Source organism: Carassius carassius, chromosome 43 (genome assembly GCF_963082965.1).
Source record: "Carassius carassius chromosome 43, fCarCar2.1, whole genome shotgun sequence".
Taxonomy (NCBI): Eukaryota; Metazoa; Chordata; class Actinopteri; order Cypriniformes; family Cyprinidae; genus Carassius; species Carassius carassius.
Genome location: NC_081797.1, coordinates 15104769 through 15116544, shown reverse-complemented (window position 1 = coordinate 15116544; position 11776 = coordinate 15104769).

Sequence of the window (11776 nt, the reverse complement as noted above, 5' to 3'; positions counted from 1 at the left end):
ACAGACTTGTATATGTACATTCCCAGAAGAGATGAGAAATGGATTCGTGTTCAGCACCACAAAAAGAACATAAAGTGTCAATATCAGGAAACATCTTTTTTAAGTAAAGCTTCACAGGATAGAAAAGATGAAGTAATTTTTAAGACAAATCCTTAACCTTATTGGTTATTAAGTATTTAGATGACAGTGTCCACACTAATTAATTAATAATTATTTATTACCGTCGACTGTGAGTGACTTCACTTCCCAATGCAAACACGCCCAATAAAATGGCCCCACCCCTGTCACTTGATTGACAGGTGTCCGTGTAGACGTCGGAAATTCAAATGCAAAAGGAATTGCGATTCCAATTGAGTTTTGGCAGTTTACATGCACAGTGCAGAGAGAGTAAAAAGGCAAATGTGGTAATAAATATTGCTATTTAAATATGACAGGCTCATAGCTCGTAAGATATGGGAAACACAATTGCAAATGAACTTTGCATTTCCATTTTAAATTTAGCAGACACTGTGCGTTCGCTTAAACGAAAATGCAAACGGTAATGCGCGATTTGCATTTGCGTTTGGATTATGTCACATTTTATGCGTCCACAAATTGAAAACGCAATTGCAAATACAATTTGCGATTCCTTTTGAATAATGTCCGCAATATCATTCCATATGAAAGTGTGTTAATTTTGTAAGTTTGCAAGTTAAGAACCTTTTGCCACTCTTTCAGGTCACTATTATAACCTTTGTTTGCAGTTTTCATTGTATATAAGCAGACGCTGCCCAAAGTCAAGTTTTCATTTTTTTTTTTATATCTTCACTTTAAATCACAACACTATTGTTTTTCTGCGCGATCTCTGATCTTAAATATAAAATAGCACTACATAGTCTTCACTGTAAAAATTAAATTAACTGTCAAACCAAAATGTATTCAGACACCTTCAACATTTCTTACATTATCACAGTTAATTTGCTCTAGTTTATAAAATGGTAATAAAATATGATAAGAAATCAGAGTTGAACTGTCAGAACAAATTCATCTTGATAATATCAGATAACTTTGATAGAAAGATATGTAATGGATAACAATCAAACCAAACTTCAGACAACTGTTAGTATGGCAATATTTACACAACTATCAATACTTTGTTGAACAATTACCAAGCAATGCTCAGTCTGTGGTGTGAAAAGGTTGCATTAGCAATTAAAGAAAAACATGAGGTCAAAGTGTATGAATAATTTTTGGTCCCATTTTTTTCTATCAATTTCACTAATTTTCCACTGTATGAATTTTCTTTTAGGTTAAATATGTCACAGTTCACTTTATTTTGCTATACTCACTTATCTAAATTAATTATAGTGTCCTGCCCCTACTATTAATTTTTTTAAATTTTTTGTAATATATGGTGTCTGAATAATTTTTGGTTTGACTGTGCACTCATTCTTGTTAAAATTAAGGAGTAATTCAGTCAAGAGCAGTGAGTGATTTTCTTAATGTGTCAAGAATATGACACACTATTTCAACACTAATCAGCAATAACAAAAATGTGTCATTTTTGCCTATTATGGTTGAACTGGATCATCAAAGGTTTGTAGCAAAGATACTGGTTAATAAAATGGGATTAAATACATAAATTATATTTGTCTTATATTAAATTATTGCAGGTTTGTATTCTAAGTTTGCATTTGACTGTTCTTATTCATTTTGAGGAATACCGAATCTGTTTTTGCAGGTGATATGAGTAAATACACGTTCATATTTAGTCTACTACAGTGAGCATCACGTTCAGACAGCACGCACAACACATCTGCACTCTCCTGATTTCTCTCAACATGAGGAAAGGACAGCTGTCAGTCAAGACATGGGAACCAAAGTAACTGGCATTACTTATTTGGAAAAGTAACTCATATATTTTCTTTTAAATTGAAAAGTAATGCATTACTTGTTACTTAAATGAATCTGATTTACGTAACTCGTGTTACTTGTAATGCATTACCTCCAACGCAGTCAATTCCAATCAGAGCATTTACAACCACCTCCAAATGTGCCTTTTTCTACCTCATACAGGCAACATCTGCTTCATAATTTGACATTAAGAAAAGTAATCTGTGGCCAATGTGTCTCCCTCGCCTTGTGATGGCTTGGAAATGCAATGAGAATCAGATTTACATGTTTAGACTAGGGATGTTGTAAGAATTACAGAACCTCAGATACTTGATCTTCTGAGACATACACACATCAACTAGTGCTGATCATTACAGATACCAGCCTATAAAGACCTTTGCAGAAATGGACATCATGCGGAGATCGTCTAAATTGTGGCCCCACAGGGACTGCTCCAAGTTTGCCCCAAGGGGCCTGGGGAGGACTGAAAGGATGGATTTTACCAAAACTGAATTCAAGTTTCCTATCCTGTATAAAATAATAAAACTCACTAATCTGAAGAGAGGATTTATGGGAAAAAAAACACAGAACAAACAGCTGGTACAATCTCTTCTCACCCACCCTCTCCTTCCCCTCAGGTCTCAGTCAGTCATGCAAATGTCACAAATCTGTTGTTTCAAGCTGTTTTATCTGTGGTCAAAATAAATACTTCAGGTGTGACTGGTAAGGTGGTTTCACTCTCGCATGTGGGAGATAAAATAAAGATCCCAATAAAGATCTTTGATAACTATTTGTTTTCATCCCTAAAACTAGGTGTGTGGCCTTTAGGGTTATGAGACCCTAACAGCCAAAAGGTCTTTTATGTTTTTACAACTGATTTGAAGATTTCTTTGTTCTGGTCTCAGTATATAAGCAAAGTGGCAAAACATTACTGGGCCTTCTGTAGCCGGTATGAGCTACTGTAACCATGGTGTTGTGGTAGAAATAGTCAAATGCATTATCGGAGAGAGAAAGAAATTGAGAGAGAAATTCAAGAACTTTTCAATGACTTTCAAACATTTCACACAACTATTTCCAGCACTTTAAAGCTCTATAAGATGATCCAGTTTGAATGTTATTTTTAATGGGATGAACAAAATATAGCCTATTTGTGGTAAACAAACACTTATGTAAAATTGTAAAAATTCATACAATCACAATTATAACCAGTTGACAGCAGAAGAGGAGCACTTATTGGCTCATTAGTCATTCATTTCTACCTTTTCTCTATATTTTGAAATGAAAAAAATCCCTATTATAAAATATCAAATCATCAATAAATCTTTTTTTTTTTTCAGAATTGTACACTATTTTTGTGTATGAAGTAAGAAAAGTCACAAACTTTTGTTCATACCTTTTATGGACCTTGACGCTGTTATTTACTTGGCAGTCTATGGGACACTCCCAAGCATCCAGGTTTTCATCCAAAATATCTTCAATTGTGTTCCGAAGACGAACTGAGCTTTTACAGGTTTGGAACAACATGGGGGTAAGTGATTAATGACAAAATTTTCATTTTAGGGTGGAGTGTCCCTTTAAATGTAATAACTTTGCACACTGAAAAGAACGAACACACATGAAACCTTCAGCCAGCACTGGATACCTTCTTTTCTCTTTGGCTTTTGACACCTAGTAAGAAGTCGACTTTATTTACTTGATTCAATTTGTTACTTTGAATGCTTTTATTGTGTGGTTATAAATGGTACTTATGTTTATTTTATCTATTTTATTTTTATTTATTTATTTATTTTTCTGTACAGCACTTTGGTCAACTTTGGTTTTTGTAAAGTGCTTAACAAATAAAGTTGGTATGGTATGGTATGGTACCTTCTTTGGACCAAGTGTGTGGACCTTACAATGTCATGGTGAGGAAATTATATATCTGGTATATAATCTTTCAATAAAATAAAAAAAAATGTTGTGCTAGTGTAAATGTAGCCATAGACGCTGGCAGTCATTTTCTGAAATTTAAGAGCATTTAAGAATAAACATAACAACAATATTAAATTTCTTCGCTGTAAATTAATGCACACAATATAATGTGAATAAACCCAAAAATATGATATTTTGGTTCTGATTGCTTATTTTGTGACACTCAGCTTAACATTTTTAAGAAAGGAAGTCAGTCATCCTGATTTTGAATAGACAACTTGTTTGTTCTTCCCAGAATTTCAATGGTATGTAGGGTGAAACTGTGGCCTGCCCCCAGAACATCGTTTACAGGACTCGTCATAGGCTTTACAATCCCATCATCACCACTGAAAGTGACATGTGGGATTAAATCTATTATTGGGTTTGAAAGTTACAGTGCATTGTTTGCACAGCTTAATGTGGTTCATTAAAAGGTTTTGCTTACACAGACTGTAGTGTGGGTGTTTATATAACATAGTTTCAACTGAAAACATCTTTCTTGTCATTTGTAAAATATGTGCAAAATCATAGGGCGAGTATGTATATATATATATATATATATATATACATATGCATATCTCTGTTATTTATACAGTTCATACATTCAACATTTTTAGAGTATTAAAATTTTTTGTTCTCATGTCAGATGTGTATGTATGCATGTATGTTTGTATGTACCAGGAGCACCTAAAAAAAAAACACACAAATTCCTTGTGTTTGCACACACCTGGCGAATAAAGCTAATTCTGATTCTGATTTCATGTAATATTTGTTAAAATGACAAGATTTTGCCAAATACGTAATCTAGGTCATGTATTAAGTTTATACATATTTTAATATAAACAACAATTAACAATATCTATTAAATTATGCTTTTTCTTATTGATGTCACATTGGAGATGTATGATTTTCATAGTAGTGCACCTTTTTAACTCACCTTAAATTTACAGCAGTGTAAAGTCACAGACCAGCAATAAACTGTAAAATTCTAATATTATGGATTTAAAAGTATAAGCCAGTAATGCCTGTGAAGTAATATATTAGCGTAACACACTTTTACAGCTAGTCAGCTAACTGTGTTCTGTAGCACCTGCGCCTTGTTGCTAAAACTATCTTTTGAACCTAACTAATTTTTTCCCACATCCAAGTTCCAGTTTATAATATGCAAAAGTCTAAACATTAATCTCTTAATTTTACAGTAAGTAGTGAAACTTAACCAAAATGAATGCTTAAACATCTAAAAATGCACATTTAAGGAGCTCCTCTTTTGGTGAAAGTTTTTAGCTTTCAAAACAAGCGCCAGACAGTGTGAAAATATATCAGTGTGCAATGATTTGATTGACTTGAAACTATAAGGAGGTATGTAACGAACACATCAGTTGGCACAATATGTAATTTTTCGTTGCTGGAGGGCATGTATTCAAAATAAACAAAGAGACAGAGGCATAGTTTGATGAGGCTGACTGAGTGTGGGCTCATGGAAGTTGTCGTCTTCATCATTGAGTTAATGATTTATTAACATAGTAGAATGAAGCAGGGTGAGGCTGAAAGCCATCTAAGTGTAACGAGGCTGCTGAGCGAGTGTAACACATGCATGGCTCGAAAGCAGCGGAGCTTTTATTATGCCACAGTCGATGGCTTTCGCTCCTTCCGGTTGTGAGTATGCTGGAAAAAAAAGACGTGCTGTTTTATCATACTGGATACATTTGAAAGTTCTGCTATAATGCTACTCAGTCGTCACCGGTCTATTAAAATGCACAATATACAGTATTAAAGCGTCTTTGGTGTTCCCATGTTTTCTACAAAACAAAACAGGTTTTGACGTCATTGGCAGATGAGACAATGACACTATGTACACGGTCTGTGTCACTAGTTAAAATTGCTTATTTCTCTTGTTTTAAACATTATTCTAAACATTTGGGATAATGCACAAGTCAGATATATATATATAAATTTTGTCATTAATCACTTACCTCCATGTCGTTCCAAACCCATAAGAGCTTTGTTCATCTTCGGAACACAATTTAAGATATTTTGGATGAAAATCAGGAGGCTTGTGACTGTCCCATAGACTGACAAGTAAATAACAGTGTCAAGGTCCAGAAAAGTAAGAAAGACATCATCAGAATAGACCATCTGCCACCAATGGTACAATCTAAACTGTATGAAGCGATGAAAATACTTTTTGTACGCGAAGAATAAAGGACTCCTGTAGTGAATCGATGCATATCTATATAATATATCTATATTTAAAATATTATAAATACTTTTCCTCACTTCCGCTGACTGATGTACGTACAAGCCGTTCCGGGCGGAATGAGTAGAACGTATGTACCATGTGTGCATGCCTAAGAGATATGCTAATCTCATGAGTTTGTTTACAGGAGCAAAGGAAGAAAAGCTACCTTATTTTACCAAAGAAAAACCAGCCTTTTCATTGTTTATAACTAAATCGTCCTACATTTTTCTTTACAAATCCTAATTTTGTGCTTCTAATTCATGACCGGCTTTGTGTCTTTCTGTCCCTCCTCCATGCTTCCACGTTCGTCACTAATCACCGGCACGTGCGAGACATGTACGAGGCCTTTATCCCAGGGCAGGGTGAGGCATGCATTATTATTGATGTGCGTGCTTTATTTGACTACACCTCCAGTCATATACACCTAGGATGCTTTCAGGGCGAGTAAAATATTGGCTAACATTCATTTTTGGGTGAACTATCCCTTTAAGTTTTTTGACAGCAGTTTGGGAGGGGCCCTGTTTTCTAGCATGACATTGCAACTTTGCATAAAGTGAGATTTATAATCTTATTAAACACACCTGAACAAGCTAAACAGGATCTTTCAAAGGGTATTCCAGAAAACAGCTTGTTTAAAATACCTATTACATTTACAGATAAGTAAAAGGATTACCTTGAATTTCGTTTTTAAAAACCTTGGTAACTTTCAGGTTATGTAGCCATAGCAACTTACTGTCTGAACAAAAACTGCTCCAGAACAGGTCATGCCATAGTGCTAGTTTTCAACAATTACATGCTCAGCATTAGAGTATTCATCGCATGCATACCCATTTAATGAGGCACCTGTGGGTGTGATGGCACAGATTATGCAAACAAGCAAATGTTTATTTAACTCACAAATTTTAAAACCAGGCCTCAGAGAAACATTGAAAGATCCGAAGCTTTCACCAGTTTGATGGTGTTTATGTTACAAAAAAAAAAAAAAAAACACTAGAGCAAAAAATGTCCCTAATCATTAAACCCTAATCCCAATGGAGATAAAAAATGTTAATTATCTGGTTTTCATATACTCTCATTACAGTTTTCATCTGCTGAAGCAGAATGTTAATGTCATCTTGTGCTTCAGCAAGGTATCTCTGGCTACCCACATGGAAATAACCTTTATAAACATATGTTTTAATATAGGTTTTGATATAGGTTTTTAATATATGTGACATATATAAAATTGGCAGTTTTCCTATATTATATGTACATATATACACATATACAGTACAGACCAAAAGTTTGGAAACATTACTATTTTTTATGTTTTTGAAAGAAGTTTCTTCTGCTCATCAAGCCTGCATTTATTGTCACAGTGTCTGGTTTGTGTTCCCTGGGTATCCACTAGATGTCTTTGGGATTTAAATCCTGCCATGATTCAAAACTGAAAATACAGTTCTGAAAGGTTGAAACTAAGTGTTCGAAAACTCAAAATCTTACAAAAAAAAGTTTTGCAAGATCGAAAAATAAGATTTGCAAGCTTGCAAAATGTAAAAAAAATAAAAATATCTATGCAAACATTATGTTGTTTTGTTTTCCAGGTTTGAAACCTTGTAAATGGTGATCTGAAAACTGGTGTGCGAATGTGAATGCGAATGCTTTTTGGAAACTCTGAAAACAGAGCTTTGCAGGCTCGCAAAGTGGTAAAAAAATTACATCACTTCAAACATAATTTTGTTTTTGAGTTTTCCCTCTTCAGAAGTGCAACACTCTTTTTTATGGTGTTGTGCAATCATTTTTTCAGAGTTTCGAATTTGTCACTGTTCTCCCAGTGTATAGTTTGCTTTCAAGATTTGAAACCTTGTAAATAGTGATCTGAAAACTGGTGTGCGAATAGGTGAAAAAAAGTTTTGAAACTCTGAAGACGTACTCGGTTACTAACGTAACCTCGGTTCTCTCTAGAAGAGGGAACGAGTACTGCGTCTTAGCTAAGACGCTACGGGAAAAGTCTCTTTTCACGATACACTTAAGCAAAAAATTATCCTTAAAGTTGAATTATTATAAAGCGCATTTGCAGCAGCCCACAGCCATAGGCGAGACGGCTCGCTCGCTCATTGGCTGCTCTGCGGCAACTGCATAAGCCTATCGAGCGCAGGCTGATGCAACATCAGACCAATGAGGGCGTTTCGCGCCCTCCATGCCCCTTCCCGCCGAAACGGGTGTGGCCTAGCCCTATAAAGGGAGCTCGAAAAGGCTGACTCACCTGATTTATTTCATCTCCGAAGCGAACCAGAGTGAATCGTACGCACGGCAGAGAACGCAGTACTTGTTCCCTCTTCTAGAGAGAACCGAGGTTACGTTAGTAACCGAGTACGTTCTCTTACGAGAGTTCTCTCGTACTGCGTCTTAGCTAAGACGCTACGGGAACCCAATGTAAAGCGCCGTGCATGCAGAGATCACACACCAATAAACCTGGAAGCGACGCCCAGGATTTACAGTGCACAATCACCCGAGGGACTCACAGAGAGTCCTAGAACAGGAGGGGGGAGACCCTCCGTCCCATATCTAGCAGCGTCCGTAGACGCGGCAATATGACATCACATAATCAAGGCAAGGCCTGACCAATGTGGTAATGTGGGTCTTACGCAATACTGCCCATATAACAGTCAGCAGGGCATAGCGCTTGCGATCTCAGAGTTCCAATCAGGACCCTGATTCAACTATACCGACAACAGCTTTGCTTGCAGGGCGGGAACCTCTAGGTTATAGAACCTGATAAATGTAGACGGCGAGGCCCATCCTGCCGCCATACATATATCCTGTAAGGAGATCCCACTAGACCACGCCCACGACGAGGCGACGCCTCTTGTGGAGTGTGCTCTGATGCCCAGTGGGCACTGAAGGCCCCTGGAAGCTTAAGCTAATGCTATAGCGTCAACAATCCATCTGGATAGGCTCTGTCTCAAAACAGCCATTCCCTTGGAACGTCCACTGAACGAGACAAACAGCTGCTCAGTCTGTCTAAAGACAGCAGAGCGAGACACATAAGTTCTTAAAACCCTAACGGGGCAAAGACGACTCAAGTCTCCATCCTCTTCTGACACCGACAGGGCAGACAGGGAAATAACCTGAGCCCGAAACGGTGTGTTGAGGGATTTCGGCACTTAACCGTGCCTAGGTTTGAGTATGACCCTTGAGTCATTAGGCCCAAACTCCAAGCACGTCGGGCTCACCGAGAGCGCGTGCAAGTCACCCACACGCTTCACTGAAGCGAGAGCCAACAAGAACACTGTCTTGAATGACAGATATTTGAGGCTAATCGTTTGGATAGGCTCGAAAGGGGAACCTTCATGGCCTCCAAAACCGAGAGGTCCAATACAGGGACTGACGGAGGTCTGGGAGGATTCAGCCTCCTAGCTCCTCTAAGGAAGCGGATGACCAAATCGCTCCTTCCTATTGACTGACCGAGCGTTGTCTCAGAAACGCTGCGATAGCCGCCACGTAAACTTTGAGCGTGGAGGGGGCTCTGCCCTTATCCAACAGCTTCTGTAGGAAGGAGAGAACCTCCGTCACTTCACAACTAAGGGGTGAACGTCCCCGAGCTGTGCACCAGCTGGAGAATACTGACCACTTCGAGGCATATAGCCGTCGAGTCGACAGAGCTCTAGCCTGAGTGATAGTATTTAGCACTCCCACTGAGAGATCAGCGGGTAACCGTTGAGCGCCCACACATGGAGGGACCACAACTCCGGTTGAGGGTGCCAAATCGAGCCCCTGGCCTGCGAGAGGAGGTCCCTCCTCAATGGCACTGGCCACGGGGCAGTGTCTGCTAACTGCATCAAATCTGGAAACCATGGTTGGTTCTTCCAAAGTGGTGCTACAAGCAGTACTGAGCATCTTGTTTCCCTCACCCGTTCTATCACCTGCGGAAAGAGGGAGACGGGGGGAAAAGCATAGAGCGGGCAGCGCGGCCACCTTTGTGACAGCGCGCTTTCGTTCTTGGAAAAGAACGCAGGGCAGTGAGCGTTTTCGTGGGACGCGAAGAGGTCCACTTCCGCCCTGCCAAATCTCTCCCACAGCAGCTGGACTGTCTGTGGGTGTAGAGACCATTCGCCCGTGGGAATGTTGTTTCTGGACAGTCTGTCTGGACCCAGATTCTGTAGCCCAGGTACATGAACTGCTCTTAGCGAGTGCAAGTTGCGCTGAGCCCAAACCAGGAGGCCAACCTGTACAGGTTTCGGGACCTGAGACCGCCCTGGCGATTTATGTAGGACACCACAGACATGTTGTCCGAACGGACTAAGACGTGGTGGCCCTTGATTCGGGGACAAAAGCACATCAGCGCGTTCTCTACTGCCAGCATTTCCAGACAGTTGATATGTTGGAGCTTTTCCCGTTCTGACCACAGGCCAAAGAATGGTCTGCCCTCGAGCAGCGCTCCCCATCCCGAAGTGGAGGCGTCCGTCGACACCATTTTCACTTTCGAGGAAGTCCCCAGGCTTACACCTGATTGGTACCAGTCGTTCGCTGTCCAGTGTTTCAAGGCTGTAGCACAGCTCTGATTAACCATGAGACGCAACTGACCGGATATCCACGCTCTGCGCGGTACTCGCGCTTTCAGCCAGAACTGCAAGGGGCGCATGTGGAGCAGGCCCAACCGAAGAACTGGTGATGCTGAGGCCATGAGACCTAGCATCTACTGAAATTCTATGAGCGAAAAGGTCGCGCCGCAGCGGAGAGAGCTCGCTGCGTGCTGAATGCCCAACACGCGCTGTGGCGACAGCCACGCCGTCATGGAGCGTGAGTCCAGAGCTATACCCAAAAACAGTATCGTCTGACTGGGGTTCAGCGAACTCTTCATCCAGTTGACACTGAGACCAAGTTTCTCGAGGTGATCGAGTAAAATGGCCCTGTGTTCCTTGAGCTCTGATCGTGATTGAGCCAGAATCAGCCAGTCGTCCAACTAGTTCAGCACTCGCATGCCTCTGAGTCTGAGAGGAGCGAGCACTGCGTCCATGCACTTCGTAAAAGTACGAGGAGCCATGGACAAGCCGAACGGCAGGACTGTATACTGGTATGTCTGGCCCTCGAAGGCGAATCTCAAATATCGCCTGTGACGTGACGCTATCTGTATTTGAAAATACGCGTCCTTCAGATCTATCGACATGAACCAGTCTCCTCTGCGAATATGCGCGAGGAGTCTCCTGGTTGTAAGCATTTTCAAACTGCGTTTCGCCAATGCTTTGTTCAGCTGTCTTAGATCCAGTATGGGTCTGAAACCTCCGTCTTTCTTGGGCACCAGAAAGTATCTGCTGTACAGCCCCCCTTCGCTTCGCTCTCCCCTTTGCTCAACAGTTTTGATATTTCGGCTCGAAGTAGGTGTGCTACTTCTGTTTTGACTGTAGTTTCGACGTGTGCTAAAAAGCGCGGAGGGCGTCGAAAAAACTGTAGCGATTAGCCTCTCTTTATAATGTCTTGCACCCAATCCGAAACCCCTGGAAGCGCTGACCATGCGTCTGCATGAATGGCTAAGGGTTGGATGCGAAGCGCGCTCTGTTGGCTGGGCAACGGCAGCGCTTCGATGTGCTGCAACATGGGCGTTAAGCCTGTGACATTTGAGGCGGGGAGCGCGCTTATCACAGCGGGCAGATCGCTCGTCCTCGACCCCTCCACGGTGCTTAACCGAGTGAGGGAGGGCTGAGCGGGTCCCGTGGGACTCGTGCTGTCTGTGAG